Below are 21,732 nucleotides of genomic sequence, written 5' to 3'. Positions count from 1 at the left end.
GTCTCATTATCACTCGTGATAAAATACATGAAGTGAGTAAAATGAGCGTGGGTTTAATCCAATACTCAGAACTTATGAGCACTCATGAATGTTGTAGCAACTCTTGCTATGTCCACTACCTTAGACATCTACAAACCAGCTTCATGACAGTATTGATTCATATCTATTTCCAACATATGACCGACTGTGGATGGTTTGAATAACTTAGTCATTCAGGAAGAACGACCTAGTTATTCTGGAAGTCAAAACATGCAAAGTGAAACACAAGAATAATCGAATCCAATATGGTCTCAGAACTTATGAATATAAACAGAACACCTTTTATTTATCACCATATTGATTACCCATTATTCATTTCATACTGTTTCAAACTATCAACTTTATACTTGAATTAAAACAATAGTTGTCCCATGCTCCGAGCGTGTACACTATGTTTTCTAAACACTAGTCATGCCATACACCAAGTATACATACTATGTTTTTCCAAACATTAGTTATGCCATACACCAAGTATGCACACTAAGTTTGTCTATGATCTTTACTTTGTGAAATAGATCGATTGAACATAATTCCAATGATTCTCATTTCACAATCCCAAATCCTCACCGCAAATGCAAGAATTCCAAATTCCTGCCATTTACCTAAATCTGTTAGATTCTAAACTTATATGCATTGATCCTCTTGTAATGATTATGCACAAAGTCACAAAGACTTGTCAACAGACATTACAGAGTATTCCAATGGAGATCATTTCATGGAAACGAAGTCTCAAATTCAAAGTACATTGCTTTGAACATCCTTCTTGCATTAAGTTTCCTAATCTTACACAGATTTAATGAATAACTTCCACCTGTGAAACATTTCCATATTTCCATTTTGACTATCACTTCTGACCAAGAGTTGCCTCTTTTCAGAATATATCAATATGGTCCTTCCAAAATTAACACTATACTTCCAATTGTCCCTGAGCAACCAATCTTTGGTAAACCTTAGATTGTCCTCGACAGTTGCTTAATCAAATTAGTCATATCCAGTTCTAGTACTTTTTCCCTCCTAATGCTCTAGGCATTTGGAAAAATTTAGAACAGATGAACATAATAGCACATGCAATCGACCCTATACCCGAAGCATATGGGACACGATTCATGATGTCTCACATAAAAACATGATACTAGATCAGTCTTTTGCTATAATATTTCTATTTCTATTTTCCATGTTCTCATAATTCAGATTATGAAAAGGGATGCCGTAATCATAATCAAATTTTAGAACGCAAATAATGTTCCCATATATAGAATTTCCTTATGTTGAACCATTCCAACATAACATTCATATATATACTTGACTAAATTTGATTAAAATCTCACGATCTAAGCTTTTAGAATTGAAATGAAGTATAATTTCCTCTCCCTTAATTATAGCAAAACAACTTTTTTCCAATTGAAACTTTTGTTTTCTATAATTAATATTGCTAACTTGCAACACTTATCATAATTATCATGCACCTACTAACATGATGATTATTAGCATAACACTTATGCTCCCACTAGCTTTGACATGTACTCAAAATCAGCTGGACTTATAGAAATCAATACTTTATTGACTTTCTTACCAAAGTTCAAATTTCCGATACGAGATGCTTTGATAAAACTTTATCAAAATCATACACCTTTCCTTAGATAGCTCACATGTGTGTCTAAACAATTTTAGAACTATGAAAAGGGATGTCGTAATCATAGTCTCAATTGCTTAGACCTTTGCCATTTCTCACAAGTCCATGTTAGTGTGCCGGTTAACCACACACGCTTCACTAACGACTTTGAGACTGCAAATTTCATAATTGCTATCTACTTAAAACCTACTTAGTGAAAGCGTTTCCTCACCATCATTTTCATGAGTCGGAGATAAACCTTATGACACTTAGATTTTATGGTGTATGTGTTCCTATCCATGTGAATTTGTCAAAAACCATAATCACAAGACAAGGTTACTGACAAATCCAAACTCATATGGATTGAACTTGTGCAATCTTAAATTCTTGCCACCTGGCAGCACAAGGGACTGCCATTGCTTCCAAGTTGTTATGCAACCAATTGAGAACACTCAGAACTCATATGCAAAGCCAACTTTAACTGGAATGGGCACAGAACTAGGAATATGTCAACACAAAAGGTTATAAACCTCAAGTCGTGTGCTAGTGATAAACTACAGGTTTTATTCTTGATTAGACTCTTTCAAGATCTTTTAGACTCCCACTGTCCTCTTGACATATAAGACTCTATTGCCAAGACCCAATCCTTGACAAACAAATATTCAAGAGATAGTGCGGATTCTTATCAAGACAAACACTTCACACAATTGGCCTTAGTTGGTCTTTGTTTTATCCAAAACATCACAACTTACCAATTTCAAATGTACAAGAGTAGAACACATTTTACTCTTACATTTGACAAGTGTTAATAAACCTTCTTTAAGATGTGCCACTCAAGTTACAATCTTGGACTATGACTCTAAGACTTGTTTTAGAACGAAGTATGTATCACCTTCTTGATTTAACCATTTCAATAATTCATGACTCCTCTTCTTAGCCATAAGTATGCACTAAGATGTCCCTAGAGGATGAATTGTGATATGGTCTCACAATCATTAAGATGATCATAAAACATGATACTAAAGTACTCTCCCATCTTTTCAGATTTGAGAAACTTTTATCTTTCTGCCAAATTTGATTCTTCTCATTCGCTTTGCCATACATCGAAACTTTTCTAATGCTTCAGAATTATACTTAAACTTGTAAGTATAACCATTTTTACTGAACTTTAGTAAATCATGACGAATAGTCTTGTCGATCTTTTGTGGTGGACTTGACCAGTGCACAAGAATGTGTACTCGATCCCTTAGTCCTTCACTTGACTCGCATATACATGTGAATAAGGAATTAGTCTTAATTTTCCAAAGATGAAAATTATCATTCATCATACAATACAAGTTGCATGATTCCAAGTTTCTACCTAGCTGGAACTTCGGTGATGAGAATCTTTCCTTATTTGGTAAATTATGACACTACCACAAACGAAAGAATCAAATCCATTTTCCAATGTTGCTATCAATGGAATCATATAAACAACAATTTTTCACAAATGCCACTGTAAGGATATTTAAAATAAATAAAAACGAAACTTTTCTTTTATTTAAAACTTGCGAAAAAACTTATCCTTACAATGCAAATGCATACGAAAACTATGTTGTTATCTATTCCTAAGCAATCTATCACAACTCTTTAAGCAGCAGCTCAAAAATTCTGATCACCGAACCATGCGATCGAAATCCATCTTCGCGATCAGAATCAGCTTACTCTTCCTTTAAGTTTCCTTCCCTTTGCTTTGATTCTTAAAACTTCAACATGTGACCCAGTCACATGATGTAATAAGAATCTCCAAATAGGAACTTAATAGAGTTAGATAGTGGACTTACATATAGCAGAGTCAAACTTTTTGACTTGATCTTCTCTCAAATCTTTCAGGTAGTTAGGGCAGCTTCGCAACCAATGCCCCTTCCTTTGGCAATAGAAACATATGGACCCTTTGGGAATGGTACAAGGGACTATCTCAGACTTAGCCTTTCTCTTTACCATTTGGTCAACCGAGTTGACTATGGCCGATCCCTTTCCATTGGGAAGAAAAAGCTTTTCTAGATATCTAATGTTACCAATTGTCAATGTCCATGGTAGTTTGGGAAGTTGATCTACTAATCAAATTTGCTTTACCAGAGCTCCAAATCATTGCTGATTCAGCAGCACCAAGCAAATAGATAAGATCATTAGGTTCATGTCATAGTCTGTTACATAGTAGTCCCAAAGGAACTCACTGTGTGACTTAGAAAGTGATTGAACAACCAGCTTTCTCAAGACTTTGACACCCAACTCTCCCGGCTTGTCAATATGTGACTTCATCTCCAAGATGTGAGCACACATATCCCTTGCTTGCCAATAGGGCTTGAGTGACCTTGAACTTGTGGGTTATGGAGAATAATTGGAGGAGGTGGAGGGAGTGAAGAATGATTTCCGGAACATCATCTTCATTAGGAAAGCTTGTTCCAAGAGTTTTGTGAAGATCATAATTGTCTGAACCAGACATCTTTTGGGAGATATTCAAGATAGTTGATTTAAAGTCCTTAATATAACACCCAATATGAAATATTAAGGCTAGGACCCAACACCATACTTTATAACTTGGAAGAGGGATGAAGTAATCCAAGCTATAAAATATTTGAAGGTAGGCGAATGACGATTCACCAATTTCCACCATGAAAAACAAAATAATTTATTAGGTTTTAATTGGATTTGAAACTCGTAGATCTTTTGAGATTCATTGAACTTTTCCATGGCATGTTTCAATCTCGATTGTGCCCTCTCAAATTTTGTGACTGGGATGCTGAGGATCACAAAACAAGATGTGAATAACCATGCAAATATACTTGGTACCCTTAATATTTACCACTCAATCGATGTGTCGGTTAACCACACGCGCTCCACCGATACTATGATAAACATTAAGTTACCCTTTGCCTACCTTGTTAAATCCAGGTTAGTGTGCCGGTTAACCACACGCGCTCCACTGACGACTTAAGCAAAGTGCAAAGTGTAATTTCATGGGTTAGCACCAAATTCACATTTTCCTAAGTAACTAAGATTGGGAATTTATAAAAGGTTTAGTTACTTAGTATTTATCATTAATACTTTTAATGAAGGGAGAATTATAGTCCTTGTCCTACCCGTTCGGCTAACGACCCTCCACCAGTCAAGGAAGCGATGGGTGAAAGTGGACACCCATTAAAGTGCCATTTTATAGGTAGTAACCTTATACCCCCCTTATAGATCAGCTTTTTGAATGAGGCCTACTAATAGTAAGACTGACTTTGTTCTTATACATATATATATATTACTAACTTATAATACTATAAAGTATAAGGGTTAAATTTTAACTTTTAAAATTCTAAGGGCTTAACATGGAATTAAAGTATCCATGAGGGGAAACTTTACAAATTCCAAAACTTGAGGGCAAGTTTTGAACTATTCAAGAACTTTTCAATTCCATAACTTATATGTTTAAAGTAGTTTTAATGAAAAACTCTTCAAGTTCCATAACTTGAGGACAAGTTATGGAAGACTTTAAAACATTTAAAAATGAGACTCTCCTTTTTTCATAACTTATGGAAATCCTATGAGTTTTAATAATCATAAATGTGACTTTTCATATAACTTGAGGACAAGTTACAAAAACACATATTATGAACAACTTTTAGATCAATTTGGATTGAAAACATATTATCACATAACTTTTCTATTAATCTAAATCAACTCATAAGAACAAGATAATTCAAATCAAACACGTTTCATGTAATTAGCCTAACCATTAAACTAATACAAAACATGAATCTATTGACAATTATCTATGAAATTGGATTAGCATGAACATTACCGCATCAAAAACAGGTTTACAAGTTCAAAAACAGCTTAGGGTAATGTTCCTAGTCCAATTCCAGCCAAAAACTCGAAAATCTGCCAACTGGAAGCCAAACTCGTCGAGTTCCTTACAAGAACTCGTCGAGTTCATGCCATAACACATGAACTCTTCGAGTTTATAGCCAGAACTCGTCGAGTTTTCAGTCTGGGCAGATTCTCAGCTTTGAAAAACAAGTTTGCATCAAGTATAAATTAAAACAAGCCTAGGCTCTGATACCACTGAAGGGTTTTGAGCATTCTAACACTCATATGGTGTACATGCAACCCTAAATACCTTGGATCTATGTTTTCTCTATTATACATGCAAACTTGAACTTTCCAAGGTATTACCCTAACTAGCATACAATCTTTAATACTTGGGTAATATAAACAAGTTAGAAGACATACATTTTTATGTAGCTTGATTCCATGGAGCTTAAGAGCCTAGTGCCTCAAGTGTGACACCTCAAATGGTTCACACAACATCACCAACATCTTGGAATAACTTGAGAGAAAAGTTTCCTATGCTCAAATCGGCTAGCCCTCATGTGTACACACACTAGTGCCAATTTGTTGAGCCAAGGGGTCCTTATATATTGTGGCTATTAGGGTTACACCATGTAACCCATGTCTTTCCATATTCTTCATGCTCCATGGGTTAAAACCTCCATGGAGTATCCATGGGTTACTCCATGGGTTTAGCCCAACATGAAGAACTATGGATCATAAGCCCACATATATAAGAATGAATGATTTACACAATCAATCCCCATATATTTAATTAGTCTCCTTTTGTTCACAAAATTAATTCTAAATTAATTCTTGATCAATACTAATTAAATAATATGATTTCATATTAATATATTAGAACTTATAATATATTAACAAATCATAAATACCCTTCTCTCACAAAGTCTATCCAAATTGTTCCGATGTCATGCAACCCAAATGGACCATGCCAATCGGGTCAAGTACATACCAATTATAGTTATGGACTTAGACACTAATCCAACAGTTGTAGGCTCCGATGGGGGGTCCAACATTGTGTTGGAGGCCTGGTGTGCATGCATTGTATGTGTATTTTTGTGTGAGGTGTTTTATGGAACTCATTAAGCATTAGTTTACAGTTGTGGATTAAATGTTTTTCAGCTACTTTAGCTGTTTATGGGAAGGCGAAAGCATGACTGTACACACCCATCATCAGTTTAATGATTTGAGATTTCACGACACTTTTCTTGATAACTCTGATTTTGAATTACGGTTTAAAAATAAAGGGCTTTGTCTTGAACATATCTTTATAAAAATGTGTATTTATTCTAGTTCAAAATTGAAAAATATATATATTCAGAATATTGGGATGTTACAATGTTGTATCAGAGCCCTGGTTTGAGGGATTTGGATGAAGACTCGTGAGAATCCAAAATCAAACTAGGATCCGAGAATTTTCACAAACGTTTTCAAACAGAATTTTAAGAAAATAGTTGTGTTAGAAACATGAACTTGTTCCTTGTCATGTTCATGTCTAATTTTTGGCATGGGATTGTGAACATGGATCTCTGAGTCGACTTTAATTTTAGCGGGGAAGATGCGATGTGTACAGTCAGCTAGTGCTCGAACAAGAAAGTGGTTTCCAACATATACATATTATATATATATATATATATATATATATATATATATATATATATATATATATATATATATATATATATATATATATTATATGTCCTTATATGTGGATTGTTAGAAATACATGCTAGGCTAAGGATCTCTTCAGGAATTGCATGTTAGAATTGTCTGATATATGTGATGCCTTGTAGCCTAGGGAGTTTCTTGTTATGTGCTACTTAAAGTTTAGACTGATATTGTTAGTTGTTGTGTGCATGCTTTATACATGGTTAGGATTGTATAGCCTTAGAATGCTTGATTTAGCCTTATTTCTTGTTCCTTGTTTGGTTTTGGGCCTAAGGTATTATCATTTATTCGACCGTATATTTGATCATCTATTATGTACGAATTGTATACACGAGGAAACCTACAATGTTAGTAGATACTTCTAGCGGTGTGAGAGAGTGGTCGAGGAGAATCAAGGAATTGTAGCTTGTGGCTCTTTCGAACGTATAGGTGTGTATTAGTACACCTAGTTGTGGTCGAGTGTGGAGACCTAGAACTTTAGGATTATTCATGAGACAAATACGGATAGGTGTGGAAGGTAGTATAGGCCCGTACTACCGGAAGCATAGGATCTGTATGAGGATCATGAAAGTCATGAGGCTACTAGGGAGTTGGTTGTGGGTAAAAATGGTGGTATATGACTAGGTTTAGTTGCAACCCGTTTCCATGTCTATCGGTCTTTCGGTAATGGTTGCTCTAGATGAGGACAAATGTGGTGTTTGTTCGGGTCAAGTGGCCATGGCAGTTTGGGCCTGAATGCTGCATACATATATGAGTTAGTTGATCCTAAGGTGTCGAAGACCTTTTTTGAAATAGTGAAATTTTGAGTCGCAAGACTTAAGTAGGAAATGATTGTGTTGATCGCCTTCAGGATTACAACATGAGGCTGCGTGGTTGACCGATGGTTTGGGATGTCATTTTCTACAATGAGGTTATCTTCTTCTAGGCTATCGTGTTCGAGGGAGAAGAAATCAGATATGTTGCATTCGATAGATATAACAAAGGGATGGTGTTCTCCGTATTGGTTTCTGTCATAAGGGTTCACAGTAAATCATTTTTCTTTCAGTATAAGAACGTCAATATTCATTATTCTCCGGTTCGGTGGCTAGAATGGAGATCATGTCACGTGTCGAGCTTTCGACCCGGTTTTGAGAAGATCGGGTGTCTCCGTTGCAGATCGAGAGATTGATTCCAAATGTAGGGCTTGAAGTTCGAAGGAGGAAGAGGGAGCTAGTAAGCAGTCAGGCACCGCCGACGAATAAAAGAATTTTATTGTTATTCTAGGTTTGTTAGAGTTATTGTTAGAGCATCTGTAAAGGATTCTTGAAGTTTTAGGAGTGTGAGGTTGTGGTTCATTCCTTCGAATGAAAGTTTTGATTGTGTGAGATTCGGTTCTTAAGGTGCCTCGTCAATGAAATGTTATCATATTCGACTTCGCTATAAATAAGGCGGCAATTATGTGGGAGGTTCTGTGGTATCCATATGAAATTCGGAGTTTCCTAGAGTTCGGTTGATTATTATCCGAAGGTTTATCGTATTTCATGTTATGCACTCTAAAAGTCAAGGTTAATAGGCATATGGTTGAGCCAGTCTAAGGCTTTGTTGTTTGAATACGTCGGTCGATGGTGGTTCGAACCCTACGTGGGGGAGAACTGGGTATTATGCTTAGAGGATCATCAGACTATTTGATTTTGAGGGTTAAGCATAATGGGTCAGTGAAAATTGTAGTTCAGGTATGCAAGGTTTTTGGTCCAGTAGGCTACCATCGAAGTGATGGTGGTTAGGAAGTTTTTTCGTTGCGTTTGTCAAGGATCCGTTGAAATCCTTAATGGTTAGGAAGAATTTAAGGTATGTTCAGATCGTGAGTGCAAAGAAAGTTATCGTCAGGATTATGTCTTCAAAGGTATATAAGTTGTCCTCACAACATGAAGTTGTTGGGTAAGGAACTCGTAGCGGCCAGTAGTTCCTTTCGAAAGTGCCAGGAATCTTGATAGAGGAGAATTTGATCCGCTTAGGTTGTGTATTGGATTTAGAGAACATGGTTAGCTCGCGGTATGGGTTGGTTATCTAGGGTCAAAATGGGTAGTGGTTAATTTATTGATTAGCTTCAAAATCTGGTATATATTTGTGTATGGGATTCATTCAGCAATATATCAGATCATTTGGTTTAGTGTCAGTTCATTTTCGATCGGTTGGTCATCCCACTCCTTGTCAGCATCTGGGGGTCGTTCGAAGGTTTTCGAGCAGTAATAGTTAAAGTTGTAGTTGGTGCGTCGGCCTTTCATTAAAGTGTTGTTAGTTGTATATCTAGATTTATGGGTATGTGTACACTAGTTGTTTGGTTTTGGGATCTTTGTTTATAGCAAGATCGGATTTTGGTGGTTGTCCTTGGTTAGTGGAAGTTCGGATGTTGCAGCGACGTTGCTCAATTTTCCAGGTGTGACCTCGGGTCTACACAGAGTTCAATTTAGGATGTCACGTCTATGGGTTTGATATTTAGGGACGATCTAGATCATGGTTATGGCAGCACTTTGGGTGATTTTAGAATGTTCCTCCTATTTAGGAAGTTTTATTGGGATAATTATGCATTGGTGGGACCTGTTCAATTTTATTTTAGGTTGGGATCTTGTTTCGGCTATCAGGAGAATGTTTTTGTTAATGGCCGAGGTTCGTTAATTAGTTGGATCTAATTGTATTTCACCCTTTGGGTAAAGTTGTGATGAAAAGGGAACACAGTCAACTTGAGGAGTGTTGTGTGTTTACATGGGGAATGTGAAATATTGGTAGTTCGACAAATATTTCTGTGAGGGGTGTACGTGGACTAAGTAAGATAGCATAAGGGCACTTGGTCCGGCTTTATGGCATGGTTCTTTTTTGATTTATTTCTTTTGATTTAGATCAAGTATTCAACTGTCTATCTTATTTTTTGGTTGCACACGACCATGTTTTGTCTGATGATGCATCAATGGCAGTCTAGACTGTGGAATGGTGTGTTGTGGAATTGTATGGCTCGTGTTGTGTTTGTTAAGTACCGAGTGAGATGTTGACTAGGTTCCACAGGTCGGTAGGATGATGGTCATGTGCATATAGGCCCACTGAGGTGCTAGTCATGAGTCTTCATACCCATGGTGGGATGTTGGCGAGAGAGTTGTAGAATCGTGAGCTTATCATTCTAGTGGTTGGATGGTGTCACGGGGTATCCAAAACCATCATGTATTTAACTTATGTGAGTTGGACCCAACAGTTATGTAATGGAGACACGTAGGTTGGTTCCTTAGTCGTTTGGCATAGTTGGGTCTTTGAGCAACATGGTATTGTTGCTAATAGCGTAGTAGCTAGCAAGTTTGGGCAAGCATGTGTTGGATATGACTTGTTGGAATGGTCACGATTGTTTATTTACGGTTCGTTATTGATTTCCTTCTTAGTGGATCCTTGTTCGTTTTGTAAGAATGGTTTGCGTGAGTTAAGTTACCCGTGATGGAGTTCTTGGATGATTTGTTAGATGGTGGTGTACCTGTGCTAGTGTAGGAGTTTGGATGCCCCGCAATATTTTCTTTTGAATTGACCATTGTTGCGCTTGTGGGAGTAATGGGTTAGTGATGACTTGTCAGGAAGTCAAGTGTGCATTTGAGGTCTTTTAGGCGTAGTTTTTGGATTTGGGATTGGTTGTAATTCACGATCGAAATGGTTTGAGTATTTATTTTATGCGGTTTTGTGGTGTTCCTAGTCAGGGACTAGGGGTAGGTATGACGAATGGATGATCGCCAGTCATTATGTATGTATCCTGAAGTTTTAGGCTGATGGATTCCCGATTTTGTGAAGTATGTTGTAAGAGTTAGATTATAGTAGAAGTTTCGAGAGTTTTCCTATTTTAAGTGGTTTTCGTTATGAGTTGGGTTGTACCTTTCGAGAAGGAAAGAGAGTTGTTGCAATTGAATGTTTTCAATGAATTGGGTTGTTGATTGGCAGTGGTTGGGTTCTGATTGGTCTCTTGAGTTTTTTTCTCTCTTTGGATGTTTTGATTTTATGAAGCAGTTGGAGGAAGCATATGGATTTTGTTGGTGTTGTTTTTAGATAACCGAGTCGGATTTCGATGACGAAATCCAATTTAAGTGGGGAGAATTGTAACATCCATTTTCTGGGATGTTTCTGATTTCAACGTAGCGGGCCATAATTTGATAGAATAAAGATCATGGGATTCAAAGGAATAGAGTTTAGACCTTATTGGATGTTGATAATGTTTGTTAAGTGATTTAAGCCCTTGAATTGTGCTTTGGAGCCAAAGGGTAGAATGGGAAAAGTGATATTTCAGTCTTCCTGCACGGAATAATGAATTCAGTTCGGTGTGTATTAAGTCAAAAGTAATTAGATGGAATTGTGGGGCTTGTCAATACATTCACGTGCATATAAAGATCACTGAAAACGGAGTTGAAACGAAGAAGTTATGATTGTTTGAAGATAGAATGGATTTGGGGAAAAAACCCTTCACCAAGGCTTGGTGAGGAGGTCACTACGTAGTGGTGAGCTATGTGGCCCATTCCCATTAAATTAGGGTTTGGTTCATATTTAAAGGCTTCAAACCCTTGTTTTAGGTCATTTTGTAACATCCATTGCATCAAGAACCTCTCTTTCTAATAAACCCTCACATCTCTTCATAGATTGAGCTCTTCCTCTCTCCTCTAATCGATTTTTATGGTGTTGTTATGGATTTTGAGTGTTTTGTTATTCAAAGACTTGGTTTTGAAGCTTGGCAACTAAAGAGATCAACCTTCATCTACCTTCTGGACCCTTGTGAGTTGCAAAGATCCTTACTTTATTGTGTTTCATCATCAGATCTATGAGTATTTTGTGTTTTGATCCATTCTAATGAGTTTTGGTCTCTTTGTGACTTGTTCCATGGAGTGTGAACAACTCCATGAGCTTTGGTTCATGTATAAAGTTCAAATCTAGTGATTTTGTGGAGTAAAGAGTGTATTCAAGAACTCTCCTTACTCCATGCATGAAGAAAGTGGGTTTTTGGGCATTTCTTAGCTTAGGGTTTTAGATCTTGGAAGTTTGTGGTATTATTATGGATAAATTTGGAAACTTTATCCATCTAAACATCATGTTAATTTAGATATGAAGGTTGGAGACTTGGACTTAATGGATTAAGTTGAGAATGATGCATTTTTGGACCCTTTAAGACTTAAAGTTTAGATATTGCTTGTTTGGACCGTCCTAATGGATAAAGTAGGAAAATTTATCCATTAGGAAGCTATTAAGTACCAGATCTGAAAAGTTGGAAGCTTGGGCTTAAGGGTTAAGTGTTTAATTCATTAAGTTGTTTTGGCCAGTCTCCGCGACGCGGTGTGTGGCTCGCCACAGCGTGGTAGCGGGTTTCATCCGTGAATATTTTGTCATGTGGTTGTCACGGTGTGGTTAGTGGTTGGCCACGACGCGGTGAGCTGACTGTTGAATTTGACCTTTGACTGTTGGCTTTTTGACCAGTTTGTCTTTTGGTCAAACTATGATAGAATTGAGTGTTTAGCTAAGAACTAGTTCCGGTTTGGTTTTATGTAGCTTGTGTTAGTTGTTCAGTTGCGGAGTTTTGTTGTTGAGTTTCCGTTGGTTAGATCATATGATTTTTCTCACTATACTTTGCACTGCAATATGTATCCTTTGTAAGTTAGGATGTTGATATGTTGTAGTGATCTATTAGACATACAAATTTGTTATGATTACTTGTGTTTGCTTGTTATTTTTTATATTTGCATATGTCGACATATTATGGTTGGGTTGAGGCGGTTCAGCTGTGTGCTGAAGGCTAAGAGGACCTGGCGGTCCAGTTCATACTGTAGGACCAAGGGGAGCGGCCTGGCTTGGATGTTGTAGGCTCCGGGGAATGACCCATCTTGGATGTTGTAGGCTCCGATGGGGCTCCAGCCTTGTGCTAGAGGCCTGGTGTGTATGCATAGTATGTGTATTATTATTTGAGGTATTTTAGGGAACTTACTAAGTTTTTGCCTACAGTTGTGGATTAAATATTTTTTCAAGTACTTTATTAGTTCATGGGAAGGCGAATGTGTGACACCCATCAACAGTTTAATGATTTGAGATCTCGCGGCATTTTTCTTTATATCTTTATGATAATTTGTATTTATTCTAGTTCAAAAATGAATATTTTATTTTGAAAATTAGGACGTTACATTTTCTATACATTTACTTTTTAAAATATCACATTCACTCCATCCACCTTCAACTTTATAAAATGTCATTTCATCTCTTCATTTTCTAAACTTTCGTATTTATCCTCGTCTCCGTAGTGTTTATATATATATATATATATATATATATATATATATATATATATATATATATATATATATATATATATATATATATACAAAGTAGAGGAGGGAAAATCATATAATATATATATATATATATATATATATATATATATATATATATTATATGATTTTCCCTCCTCTACTTTGTAAAATGCATTTTTTACTGCTCTATTTTTTTAAATGTTACTTTGACCCATCAAGTTTGAACTTTGTAAAATGTCACTCTTACCACTTCCGTTTTCTAAATTTTCGTGTTTACCCTACGTGGTATATATATAATATGATTTTCTTTAATAACTTTCGTTCCTTAATTTAAAAAATTATCTTATATGTATGGCAATGCAAGAAGCTCTAATATCTATATTGCTTTAATATATATATATATATATATATATATATATATATATATATATATATATATATATATATATATATATATACCATTTTAAACACCTTTAAATAACACACTACTTTCACCTTCAAAATCACACATTTTTCTATCACTCTATTTCTTTAAAAAAAATGAACCCCAACAATCCCAAAAATCCAACCCCAAAATTCGATAGAAGAAAAAACCAATGTTTCGAGTTCAAGTACCCCAACTCTAAACATTTTTGCCTTCGATCTATCCCAATCGGTTTATCGTCCCCAACTTGATGACCTCATTCAATCTCCTCCACAATTTCAATACCAAAATGTTAGGCAATACTACCCTATGCAAGTACCAAATGTTAGCTCAAATATTTTCAACAACTTTATCGTTTTTCCGGATCAACTTTCAGCAAATCAACCCGAAATCCAAACCACACTCTATCAATCTCAAACCCAAAGCCAAACCTCACCCTTTCACAATCAACCACAGAACAAAAGCCTCGTTGAGTCGAACGATAAAATTATACGGGAAACTCACCCCTCCCCCTCCCCCTCCCCCTCCCCCCCCCCCCCCCACCTTACCACGCCGCAAAGGAAAACAACAAGTGCAAGAGAAGACAAAGCAGAAGCCTCAATCATGGACTCCCCAAGAAGATCTAGTGTTGACACAAGCTTGCGTTGACATTTCGGAGGATTCAGTGCAGGGATATGGACAAGCGCATGGACATTTTTGGATCCGCATTCTTGAAAGATTTTCGCATGGAGTTGGGTAGAGAAGACAAGTACCGAACCAAGCACAAACTTAATTCAAACTTTCTAAGAATAACGAAAGCCATTTAAAAAATGAGTGGGTTGTACAACAATCTAAAAACCCAAAAGAGAAGCGGCAAGTGAGATGAAGAAATACTTCAAGAGGCTTGCATTTTTTCGTGAGGAAACGATAATGACATTCATGTTTAATGAGCCTTGGAAATTGTTAATTCTTAGTCCAAGATGGAAAAAATATGAAGCCGACTTCATACTAGGAGCACAATCAAAAAGAACAAAAACATGCTTCATTGGATACACAACTTCTTTTGATGCTCATGTCGGGGTAGATTTAAATGAGGACGACGAACTCGAGCTAGAAGAAATTGTCCGACCGATGGGTAGAGACAAAGCAAAAGGAGGGGGAATGGGTCTTCTTCCAATGCATCAGGCATGGACGCAGACGAAATGTGGAAAATAACAACAACATGTGATCGATACAATATGAATTCTGCTAAACGTTTGACATTCGACAAAGGAAAAGAAGCCGGAAAAAAAGGAGCGCGCGGAAAGGCAAGAAATAGACGATATGAAGGTCTTGATGAAAAAACCGATCATCTTTCAGGACCAGCCCTCGATCTAGTTTTGAAGAAGAAGTAGAAAATCATGAAAAAAATATTTCCCCTAGATCGTTTCGTTTTTTTAAATGTAGGTCGTTTTTTTAGATGTAGGTTATTTTTTTAATGTTGGTTGTTTTCTAGGTTTTTTTAATCTTGGTTTTTTTATGTAATTTTTATTTTAAGTAATGAAGTATTTCTATTTTAATTAGTTATTGTGTTTATTAATCATTTTTAAAGAATTATATTTATTTTTTGAATTATTTTTATTTAAAATAAAAATAAAAGTGAAAGGTGGTAAAATGTAATCATTGTCTATTTATTGATGAATGAAAGATAAGGGAAAGGAAACCTAATATGACACTGAAAATGTAAGGGGTGAAAGATGGAAACACCTAACAAGTGTAACGGTTAAGATATGAAAATTATCCGGTAAAATATGCATTCTAAACGTAACCAACGTATTTATAGTTTGATTATAAAACAATCATTAAAAACTATTATGAACCACTAACTTTCACGTACTTTAGAGCGTATTTGGCACAGAGTTTTTGGAAGCGTTTGAGAGCTTCTAGTTTTTAGCTTTTGACAAAACGTTCTATTTTAAACAAAAAGTTTTGTTTGGCAATACGAGCGTTTAGCTTTTAGTTTAAACAAAACGCTCCAAATCTAAAAGCTACTTCATGTAGCGTTTAACAAAACGCTACTGAGCTTTTGAATTCAATTTCCATAATTACCCTTAAAAATATATTTATATATTTATTTATTTTTAATCAATTGTCCTTTTATGTAATTTTATATATTTCAAAAGTTTGCAGCTACTTTTGCCAAACACTCATATAACAAATAAAAGCTACCAGCTACCCGCTACATATTACCCGCTAACCGCTACCAGCTATCCGCTAACCGCTTCCAGCTAACAGCTACTTTTGCCAAAAACGCCCTTAGTGTTTTTTTTAATAGATTAAAATTAAACATTTTTACTAATTGTGCATACAAAAGATGAATACGCCGTTTAAAATAAAATTAGGTCTCGTGGATGCCTTATTCTTGTGTGAAACACTTAATAAAAATTTATCTGCTAATATAATATTTTAAAAAATTGTAATACATGGTGTATGGAACATGTATATCAATCATTGAAGCGAACCTAATTATTGTTTAGGAACTTTTATTTGACTAATATTTAATTGATAAATTAATAAAATAATCCCTCAGGAACGTGATTATATTTAATTTTTGTCAATGAGAGGCACTAATACCTAGACAATTTCAGATTAAAATATCTGATAAATTAAATAATGAAAAAAAATGTTAAACTAATTTAATTTAAAAAATCAAAATGATCCACCAAGCAACGAAAGTTTCTTTCGATCATAGCTTGGTATGTGTAAAGGGATCAAAAACTTGCGAAAAAAAACTATGATTTGGGTTTTTCACCTTTCAGTTTTTTTTTTTTTTTTTTTTTTTTTTGGAAACGGCAATGAAAATTAAAAAGGCTAGCAACCAACTGGCCAAAACAAAACGACAACAATTAGTGCATGAGGGGATTTTGAAGTCACCCGGTTATAGTTTTCTTAACTTTACGGTTCCTACTACAAAACTAATTAAAAGAAAACGAGACAATATAATCAAACATCAACTCTTTCTTGTACTTCACGGTCCCAAAAACTAACGCATTCCGGTAAGTCCAAAGAACCCAAATTAAAGTAGCACAAGTCGTCTCAATGATCAATCTTTGAGCATTTGCAATAGTTTGACTATCAATCCACCCCAAAAACATCTTCAATAGAGTTAAAGGATGGCACCATCAGATCTATCCATCTAGCAAACTTAAGCCACCAAGCAACGAAAGTTTCTTTCGATCATAGCTTGGTATGTGTAAAGGGATCAAAAACTTACGAAAAAAAACTATGATTTGGGTTTTTCACCTTTCAGTTTTTTTTTTTTTTTTTTTTGGAACGGCAATGAAAATTAAAAAGGCTAGCAAGCAGCTGGCCAAAACAAAACGACAACAATTAGTTCATGAGGGGATTTTGAAGCCACCCGGTTATAGTTTTCTTAACTTTACGGTTCCTACTACAAAACTAATTAAAAGAAAACGAGACAATATAATCAAACATCAACTCTTTCTTGTACTTCACGGTCCCAAAAACTAACGCATTCCGGTAAGTCCAAAGAACCCAAATTAAAGTAGCACAAGTCGTCTCAATGATCAATCTTTGAGCATTTGCAATAGCTTGACTATCAATCCACTCGAAAACATCTTCAATAGAGTTAAATGATGGCACCATCAGATCTATCCATCTAGCAAACTTAAGCCATAATTGACGAGCCATCGAACACTTCAAAAATAAGTGAACACAATCTTCTATCACCTCCCCACAACATGGACATAAAATAGAAGACAAATCAATTCCTCGATGATGAAGGTTACTCCTCGTCCGTAAGCGATTAAGGATAAGCCTCCATATAAAAATATTAATTTTTATAGGAAGAGAAATATTCCACCTGGTAGGACTATCACCCATAGGAAGCAACATAAGGTCTAAACGAGATCTGGCAGACTTGACGGAGAACATGTCTTCAACCCCAAAAAACCATCTCCACAAGTCCATTCTATCAGTAATCTGAACCAAATCCAACATCTCATGTAATTGCTGAAGATGGGATTCCAACACTCCCCCACTTATCGATCTCCTCCATGGAATCTCCCAAGTATTACCCACCCAATAATCACTGATAACCGCCTCACCATTAACTGCCACAACAAACAACCTTGGAAATGTAGCCTTTAAAATAACATCCCCCACCCACACATCCAACCAAAATCTAATACTCGTACCATTACCGACTTGTCTTCTCATAGAATTAAATGGAATCTTACCATTATTATAAAGATTCCAAACTAAATTAACCACCCTCATCTAGACCCCCAACTTTGACCTATAAGAAGAAGACAACGAAAAACCACCATCACTCCCATGACAACTTTTGATCAAACTAACCCAAAGGAGATTACCACCGTTTAGGAATCGCCATCTCCACTTGTAAATTAAAGCCTCATTGAAAGCTTTCAAACTACCAATCGCCAACCCGCCATACTCTTTCTTGTTTAAAATAACATCCCACTTCACCCCACTGAAGAATTCTATCTTGATCTTCTACGCTCCAAAAAAATCTAGCCCGAATTCTCTCCAACTTCAGACAAACAGTAATTGGCATCTAAAAAAGAGATAGATAATAAATTCCCAGACTCCCCAAAACGGACTTAACCAGCGTAAGTCTCCCACAAATAGATAAAATTCTAGACTTCCAGACAGAAAGTCTTTTTTGAAACCTATCCAAAAGAGTATCCCAAGCCGCCACCCTATGCATTTATCCCCAACAGGTAAACCAAGATACACAAAAGGAAATGAATCTGGAGCACAACCTATATAATTAGCGACTTGCTAACACACATTTGTAGACACTCTAATCCCATATATCTTTGACTTATGAAGATTGATCTGTAGGCCGGAAGCAATGAAAAAAACCCGAAAGATACGAATAAGACCACACACATTTTCAACATCCCAGTTGCCCATAAAAATAGCATCATCAACATAAAATAAATGCGATAGATGTAAATTTTGATCACCAATATTCACGCCTTTGAACATACCATTCTGAATAGCATCCTCCAAACACACATGCAACTCTTCCATAACAATAATAAATAAAAAAGGAAATAAAGGGTCACCTTGTTGGAGACCTCTATACATCTGGAATTCACCAGTAGGGTTACCATTAAGCAGGATCGACGATCTAGCAGATCTCAAACACCCTCGTATCCAATTTCGCCATCTAACCCCAAAACCCATAGCATCAAGAATAAAATCTAAATAATCTCATGATACCGAATCGTAAACCTTTTCAAAATCAACTTTAAAAAGCATCATCTTTTTCTTTTTAGCCTTCGCCCACGTAACTACCTCGTTAACCATCAAAGCACCATCCAAAATCTGCCTTCCTTCAACAAAAGCCGACTGCACAGGATGAACAATCTCTCCTACCACCTTAGTCAACCGATTAGCTAACAGTTTAGCAATTATTTTATATTACAAACCAATTAAGCTGATAGGCCTATAGTCTTTAATCTCGGTAGGATTATCAACCTTAGGGATTAAGGTTATAAAAGACGAGTTACACCCCCGAGGAAGCACTCCCGTTCTATAGAATTCTTTAACCATATCACAAACATCATTTTTAAATAATTCTCAAAACTGTTTTAGGAAACGAAAAGTGAACCCATCAGGATCGGGGGCTTTGTCACTACCACACGACCAAACCGTAACCCACACCTCTTCTTCATTAAACTTAATATCAAGATCACGCACCATTCCTTCACCAAGTTTAGTAAAACGAGAACTAGCCCTACTAGGGATACAACCACAAAAATGATGAAACTTTTTTTGATAGTAATCAAAAAACTCTTTTTTAACTAAGTCGGGTTCCGTGATCCACCCCCCATCAACTGAAATGCCTCTAATTGTCATTTGTTTTCTTTTTCTTTTTAGCGTGTCGTGAAAAAATTTACTATTCTTGTCACCTTCTACCGGCCACTTGATTTTTGCCTTTTGAATACAATCCAACATATCTGAATTATCAATATCTGCCACCTTAGAAATAACATTGTCTTTCCGCCATAATCTTAACCGAAGCAACCCCATCATCCACCAATTTATCGATTTGAGCAAGACGAGAAATACAATTTTTCCTTATCTCCTCTTTAGACGCCCGCATCAGCAACTGCCACTCCTTAATTCTGCTTTTAACAAATTTAAGTTTATTTTTCAGATGAACAAGCCTACTCCAACTACAGTCTGAAACAAACTCGTCACATGCTAAGTGAACAATCTCCGAAAAACCATCCATCATAATCCAAGAATTAAAAATTTTGAATGAAATTGGACCATAGTCTAACGCACCCTCCAATAAAAGAACCGGACAATGATCAGACCAACGTCTCTCTTTAGCCAAACAATGTAGATCAGGAAACATGTCAATCAAGCTTTCAGAAACCAAAAATCTATCTAGACGACTCACTTTATTGCCGGCCCGATCAACTCGAGTAAACTTCCTTCCGCCCATAGGAATATCCACCAAACTCGCTTCATAAATGAACTCATTAAAGGCATTCGCTTGAGAAGAACAAAAAACCGATCCATACCTTTCCTCCGCCGATCTAACAACATTAAAATCACCACACATAATACACTCCCCCAAAGTTCTCTCAATGGTAAACCGTAAAAAATTCCACAATTCTCGCTTTTTTCGAACACAACATACAAATTAATTTATGAAAAAGTAGGAAAAAAATTAAGTAATCTAACCAAAAGAAAATATATTGCAAAAAATAACAATGGTTGAAACATTTAAATCTACCAAAAGTAATAATTACATAAAGTTAAATAAGTTTTAAATAATACTACAATGTTAAATAAACTCCTATTTTATCCTTGTATCCTATATAATTTTCCTCAATCGCTTGCGATAGGACATGACTAAGGTTTTTGGTTGAATCATTTATCCTTAATGAGTTCCCAGTGAGCAAAATCTCTAGGAACCAGTATAAAAACATCTCACAATTCCTTTTACTATCAGATTGTTGTGTTACATTTATACCCATTACGATGGTGATTTTCAAACTCTCAGATTGGGTCGATGGGTGGGGGGGGGGGGTGTTAAATCAGTGGGTTTGGTTCCCCAATACTTGATACCCACTAGGAGTTTGTGGATACGGGCTCACATATCTATAAACCAAAATTCATTTTCAACAGGTCCAGAACGTGTTCATCGTGTTTCAGACATGTTCTTCGTGTTCAGGACTAACTTACTTACATCAATAATTAAAATGAAACAATTAAAAGTGTATGAATCAAGCACTTACTTGTAAAACGACCAAATCATGGAGATCGTGTTTCATATCTTCTTTTGTTCTTTAGTCTGAAATGTATAGAAAGGGTCGACATGTGTCACAATGAGTTTGTAGTTTGTGCTTCAGAATGTGTCGGAATAAAATCTGAAATAAGATTTTGTAGATTGTGCTTCGGAACATGTTGGAGTAGGGCTGGAATTGGCATTCCAGAATGTTTTAAATGGGTTGGATCGGGTCCAAAGTCCGAAATGGTCCATTTCGGAGAAGATGGTTAATTTGTAAAAACAATTTTAAAGTTGTTATTTTTTTAAATAAGCACAAAAAATGGTTAGATTAGTCAAATTAAAAAAAAAATGATAATTAACGGCAAAATTAAATCTATTATTTTACGAAAAAAATTGCTCGAAATTTTTATCTAAACACGCCTACTAAACAACCCAAACATGTTCATATACTGCCACGTGGACAAAAACATGTTTGACTAATAAAAAATAACTTGAAAAACATGAATATAACATTTCGCAAAATGAAATCAATATTTGCAAATTTTAGCTTTTGAAAAATATGATT

This window comes from Lactuca virosa, chromosome 1 (genome assembly GCF_052849685.1).
Source record: "Lactuca virosa cultivar CGN04683 chromosome 1, Lactuca_virosa_CGN04683_v6, whole genome shotgun sequence".
Taxonomy (NCBI): domain Eukaryota; kingdom Viridiplantae; phylum Streptophyta; class Magnoliopsida; order Asterales; family Asteraceae; genus Lactuca; species Lactuca virosa.
The sequence above is the reverse complement of the archived record's forward strand: the minus strand, read 5'-3'. Positions refer to the sequence as shown.